This window comes from Paroedura picta, chromosome 2 (assembly GCF_049243985.1).
Source record: "Paroedura picta isolate Pp20150507F chromosome 2, Ppicta_v3.0, whole genome shotgun sequence".
NCBI lineage: Eukaryota > Metazoa > Chordata > Lepidosauria > Squamata > Gekkonidae > Paroedura > Paroedura picta.
In genome coordinates this window covers 95,899,203-95,905,864 of record NC_135370.1, presented here as the reverse complement: position 1 = coordinate 95,905,864, position 6,662 = coordinate 95,899,203, and the positions used below count along the sequence as shown (strand labels likewise).

Genomic DNA, 6,662 nt, shown 5'->3' with positions numbered 1-6,662 from the left:
GGAGACAGTTCCATCTGGCCAAGCGAGGAGCTCGGCGGACTGGAGGCGTCCTTGTTCAGCCAGGCAGCGGCCGCCGCTGGACACCACCGCTGTCTTCTTCCCGCGGAGCGCAGCAGCCTCCGCCGCCGCCGCCGCCGCCGCCTAGGTAAGAGGCGCTGGCGGGCTGGGACGCGGCAGGGCAGAAGCGGCGCCTGCGGGCTCGATCCCGCAGGAAGCGACTCGGCGTGTTTCGATGGGCTCCTGACTTTGGGCTGGGGAGAACAATGGAGCGAAGCGGCGGCTTTGGCCGGAGGGAGAGGCGGCTGCTCAAGAGGCGGCATCTGGAGAGCGCGTTGCGGCTTTCCTGGGATGGCATGCGCCGTGTGTGTGTGTGTGTGTGTGTGTGTGTGTTTCAGTTCGGATTTCTCGGCAGTTTGTTTGGAGGGATTTAGCGCAACTTTATGGGACTGGAGGCAGCGCGTCCCCCCCCCCCCCCCCGCAATCGCCCTGCACCATCGAGCGTCGGTGGGTAGGTGGCGCTTCCATACCACGTTTCCTGGGTTTTCCCAGACGTTTCCCACCGTTTAGACGCTTGGGGAGGAAATCTGGCTGCATTTTAGTCTGGCGAGATTCTTTGGATTGCATTCCTATCCACTTATAAATATTGCTAGGATATGTTAATGGGTATTACTTACTCAAGTAGGAAGTCACTGCTCAAGATACTAACATGACCTCTTGATTTCTTTGGGAAAACTATTTAGAAACAAAATGACTCTGCAACTATTTTGCCTTTTTTTTAACGACCTGAGAGACAGACTGGAATGTTGGACACTGGCATACCTCTTTCCATAGTGTCAGGGAGGCAGACTCTGAATTTAGATAAACCCTACCCCCTCTGCAATGGGACCAAAAATATTTCAGGTATGATACGTTATTGTCGATCTCCATAGGGACAGACAACCGTGTGTGTATGTCTGTGTGAATGCTAACGAACAGGAAAAGGCTTCAGTTGAATCTTCTGCACATTCCCCATTGAGATTCCAACCATAAGTATTCCCTCCTGTATACATGGATGGATGAGATGTAGGTTAGCATTTGCTTCCTGTTTTGTGCTTGTTCGCACAGCAAAGCTCTATCAGCTGTTGTGGTCCCATGGCAGATTTAGCTAAATTGTTGAGGGAGTTCCTTTGGCTGTTCCTTCAGAGAGAGAGAGAGAGAGGGAGAGAGGGGAAATCAGATGTCATGACTAGAGTCTGGGCTGTAACCAAGAGCTTGCCTCATTCAGTCTAAGGAGCAACCAGGTCACGCAAGTCAAGGAAGGAATTACGTATTGGTACAGATCCTTCTACTTTCAACGTTTGGTGTAAGAGGGTCTGTGCTAGGCAGTAGCATATTTGGAAGACCAGAGTGGATGGGTGACATTGCCTCTAGAGCTCTGGAGGGCTTCACTGTATCACCCCTCTTCTGCCTTATCCTCTCCTGGAAAGTTTTTCTTTTTCCTTGGGGAATGATTAACAAATCCTGCAATAACAGCTTGTGATGGTGAGAATAGTTGGGTGGAATGGGATGGAATTTCCCCAGACAGCCACTTCAGCCAAGCTCAAGAGGATACAGGTTGTACCTCCACATACATATAACTTTTTGCTTTGAACAGAGGATCCATATCAACAGATTATTTGGAATACATTTCATTTTCAGAGTTCTGCTAAGACTGGGTGATTACTATGAAAGAAATGCAAAACCTCAAGTACTCTTGTGTGCATACAATTAGTTAAGCAGTTCTTTGAATAGGTATTGGGGTAGTCAATATGAATGAGACAAGTATGTCAAACAATGATTTAAAAAATGAAACTAAGATACAATATTCCTCTCACCAAGATGAATACTAATTTCTAAAAATCTATATGCTAATAGCCAGGTTGGCCAAATCTGTGGATATTTAAATCCAATTACTGGAGTTGTGAATGAAATCTAAAACACAAAAAAATGTGTTTTTTTAAAGAAACCTCAAAAAGATAAAAGGGGCATCTGTAGCTTTAAGCAATACATTCCCTTAATTGCTTGTTGCTAGGAAACCACACTATTCCAGGCTTGATTTTTGTAAGTCCTTTTGTAAGTGCTTGAGATGGCTCAAGCAGTCGTCTAAAGCAGTGGTCCCCAACCTTTTTATCACCGGGGACCACTCAACGCTTGACAATTTTACTGAGGCCCAGTGGGGGGGGGGGGGTAGTTTACTCCTCTACTCTGAACCACTGCCCTAACGCTCTCTGACTCTGGTCACTATGGTAATGTTTAAACATCCCTTCAAAATAAGATACACACACGCCACAACAATGAACATAAGGAACATTTTATTTTCGTGGAAATTTTAACTCATGACAATGACAAATCGATGGGAACCCTGAGCTTGTTTCTCTGCAACAAGGTAGTCCCATGTGCGCCTGCCGGATCATGGATGAATTAAAGGGCTGGGGGGTGGGGGAAGAAGGTGTCCTTCGCGGCCCACCTCCAGTTAGTCGATGGACCACATGTGGTCCGCAGCCCACAGGTTGGGGATCGCTAGTCTAAAGCTCAAGCCTTCAAAGACGGAGGTCCTGTGGCTGGGTAAGAAGGGGGCATGTGAGGAAGCATGTCTGCCCACCCTGGATGGTGTAGAGCTCACTACACCAGGAACCTGGGCATGATTCTGGATGCTTCCCTCACAGTGGAAGCCCAGGTCACAAAGGGAAGCGCGACTGGCATTTTACCGTCTCTGCCAAGCCAAGCTACTAGTGCCCTACCTGGCTCCGGAACACCTAGCCACAGTGATCCATGTGACGGTCACCTCTAGACTGGACTTCTGTAACTTGCACTATGCAGGCCTGCCCTTAGCCTTGACCCGGAAACTACAGCTGGTCCAAAATGCAGTGGCCAGGATCCTCACAGCCATACCATGGAGGTCCCACATCCAGCCCATTCTCCACCAACTGCAGTGGTTGCCAGTTGAATTCTGGATCAGACTAAAGGTTCTGGTAATTACTTTCAAGGCCATATGCAGTCAGGGTCCAGTGTACCTGAGGGACCGCCTCCCTGCCTATGCCCCCAAAAGAGCTCTATGCTCCACCACCACCACCAACCTACTAATGGTCCTTGGCCCGAAAGAAGTCTGCCTGGCCTCGCCCAGGGCCAGAGCATTCTTTGTTCTGGCCCCCACCTGGTGGAATGAGCTCCCAGAGAAGATTAGGGCCCTGATGGAAATAGGGCTCATTTGGGCCAGGCCTAGCTATAATTGCCAGTTCCAGGTTGGAAATTCTCCAGCATGCCTCTCTAACCCCCCCCCCCCAAATCAGGAACAAGATTAATTTTTTAATGATTACAGACTCGTGATTCCATAAGGGGTGGCATTAAAAAAAGCACTATGCATCTATGATTAGATGCATAGGTGTTTCAATTTTTTAAAAATTAGCTGGCACCGCAGGCCCTTTAAAACATGGAGAAAGGGGACTGGCTGCCTGGCTTGATTGAGAGGCAGAAGAAAGTTGTGTGTAAAGCGCGTTACTCTCCCACCATTTCAAACAGGCATGTGGAGTATAAGGAGCACACAAAGGCAGCAGACAAAAGTCAAGAGAGCCAGAAGGTGAGGAGTGGCTGGAGGTGCAATTATTTTTAGCTCTATGCCATTTTGCTGGTGTAACACTATTTTTTTTAATGTGCAGAATTGCCCTAGGATTTGAGGAGGGAAACTCCGGCGGTGGCTCAGGCAGAGACGGCAGGCTTAGCATATGTGGCACCCTTTATAGGTGTGTGCCAGCCCACCTCTCCTCCCGGCTGCCACATGTGTGCTGCTCCACGCAGCGCGTATGCTCCCCCCAGCTGCCTCTCACCGTGGCTCCCCGGCAGCCCCCTGCCATGCCAAATGGTGGCCCTGGTAAGTTGCAGCAGAGAACTGTAAAGCCATAGACTCCACCCTCCAAAACTGCCACCTCCTCCAAGGGAACTAGGGTTGCCAACCTCCAGGTAGGGGGAGTGGAGGTCACCCAGAATTACAGCCAACTTGCAGATGTCAGTTCCTCTGGAGAAAATGATTTATGAACCATCTCAAAGTCTTAGTCCTGTGAAGAGTTCCTCCAGTCTAACTCTGTTACTCTTAAAGAGATTATTTCAAGCAATGTATTGCACTGGACATGTCCCTCCTATAATAGTCGATCAGTTATGGGTGGCTTAGAGTTACCAGTAAATATGCGGAGGGGGGGGGACAAAGGGATGCCTCAAGCAAGTTTCCTCTGCTTCTGATCACCAAAGAGCTGATTTGCAGTGTGAGACTCTTTAGCTCTCTGCTTTCTGCTCCGAAAAGAATACAACAGTTTGCATGTAACACTCTGCTGCACCTATGGTTCTCTGGACTGACCAGCTACTATAACTGGAAAGTCTGGTGCTCCATATGTTTCCACAGTGATAACCAAGACAAGCAAATGACCTATGATCCCCCTTACTTTACAGTTACATATTACCAAAATGATCTGCCCCAGCTCCATTTAGTGTTTTCCTATTGTATGTATACCAGGAAAATATTTAAAATAATTTTACCTGGCTGTAAAAAACATATTTACATCAATAGTGATAATGGAAAATTCAACTTGAAAAGGAATGACTAATGGAACAGGAAATGCCATTTGTCTTAACTCGCATGTGTTGTCATTGGATCTAGTTCTGTCTTGCCTTCTGAGAATCTTTCTAGCTACCCCTTTAGTTGTGTACACATGATTTAGTATATAGGAAACCACTGCAGTGTTGATTACAGAGTAAGAAGAGATCTTTTATTAGATTAGCTTCTGTTGGCAAAGACTATGCAATTTCTTGAATAAATAGATTCCTTCATGAACCAGGGAGGAAGCAAAATTCAACACAGGGTACTTTGAACCTCAAAAGCTTGTGTACACCTCCAGCAGATGTTGTGGTTTCCTTGAGGTTTGTTTGAGTGGCTGCTTTATAGAGCTAGTTACACTACTAAGATACGGGCCCATTTTGGTGGGCAGGATGAAGTCAATATTCCAAGGGCCAATGACCACATGAAGAGTGCTGGCTTTCCTTGGCATGACCATCCTTCTGGGTGTTTATTTTATTTATAATTATATTCATATACCGCCGCTCACAGTGTCTTGTGGCGGTTTACAAGAATGAATAAAATATAATAAAATCCCCAACAATACCCTTAAAAACAATATAAAATCACACTAAAAAAGATGGCAAACCATAAAACGTCAACTTTCCCCCCGCTGTTCAGTATGTAGGTTTGGAAACTGGGATCAAGGATCCTAGCTGATCTTCGTTGGTCTCAGATGGAGATCTCAGATGGTAGCTGGAGGGAAAGTTGATTCTGGTTCTTATGTTTCATTCTAACCATTATTTGGAGGGTTATGCACTGCGGTGCCCAAATTGGCCATTCTAGGCCGACACAGCCAGCGGCACACTGTACGGGGAGGAGGCGTGGGCACCGGTGCACTGAGTTACGCACTGGTGCCCATGCCTCCCCTCCCCACTGCGGTGTGGCTGCAGCAACTTGGAATGGCCGATTCGGATGCCACTGTGCACAATCCTAATCTAGAGTGATTAGGGGAGTATCATCAGCACAATTTCATCACAAGCCCCAAACAACATACTAAAATTAGTGAAATTTTCAAGGAAATTCTGTGATGTAAATTCATGAGGGATGCTGCTCACATTTACTACTACTGCAGATTGTAATTGTTTGTCTTGCAAACTGGATATGAACTTGTCAGATCCATCAGCAGCCCCTGGGTTGATGTCACCTCCTGTTGTCAAGTGTGCCTTGGCTGGGACACTCCCAGAGGCCTCACAATGGGGGTTAGTCCAGCAGAGAGCATCAGTTCAACACCCTGACAAAGAAGGAATTAGCATCACTACCTCTCCACTCAAGAGCCTCTTGTGGCACAGAGTGGTAAGGCAGCCGTCTGAAAGCTTTGCTCATGAGGTTGGGAGTTCAATCCCAGCAGCCGGCTCAAGGTTGACTCAGCCTTCCATCCTTCCAAGGTCGGTAAAATGAGTACCCAGCTTGCTGGGGGGTAAACGGTAATGACTGGGGAAGGCACTGGCAAACCACCCCGTATTGAGTCTGCCATGAAAACGCCGGAGGGCGTCACCCCAAGGGTCAGATATGACTCGGTGCTTGCACAGGGGGTACCTTTACCTTTACCTTTACCTCTCCACTGTTTCTCTGACTTCGGGCTTGGAGCCTCCTTTTACACTTACCTCTTCCTTCCTTTGCCCCTCTCCATTGCAGTCACAAGGCTTCCCCCTGGCATAGCTGCTTTCTATCTTTAGGCCTGTTTTCCTGGGGTGGGTTCTAGTGGGTAGACTTGTTGGTCTGAAGCAACAGAACAAATTTGGAGTCCAGTGGCACCTTTAAGACCAACAAAATCTTATTCAAAGTGTGAGCTTCTGTGTGTATGCACACTTTCTCAGATACCATGTCATGGAATGGTAGTAACCAGTTCAAATTTACAGGCAGTGTGTGAGAATAAATTCGCATATAGCATAATGAAAATGGTTAGCAGGTTCCAGGTCGCTAGATTAGAAGCCAACACTCCTAACCACTACACCAAGCTGTTGGAAATGTATAACATCTTATTGTCAGGGCCCTCAGCCTTGAGCAAACTGAAGTCATAGATCTCTTGGGAGGAGAC

General features: G+C 47.4%; 1 protein-coding gene across 2 annotated transcripts in view; it reads left to right on the top strand.

The window, feature by feature from the left end:
- Window positions 1–6,662, top strand: part of DENND2B (DENN domain containing 2B) — a 187,763-nt gene continuing 181,101 nt past the window's right edge. The window contains exon 1 of one of the 2 annotated variants that reach the window (XM_077321740.1): window positions 1–145. The gene's annotated coding sequence lies outside the window, so the exon portion shown is untranslated. The remainder of the gene's footprint in view (window positions 146–6,662) is intronic. The other variant, XM_077321742.1, reaches the window with a different exon arrangement.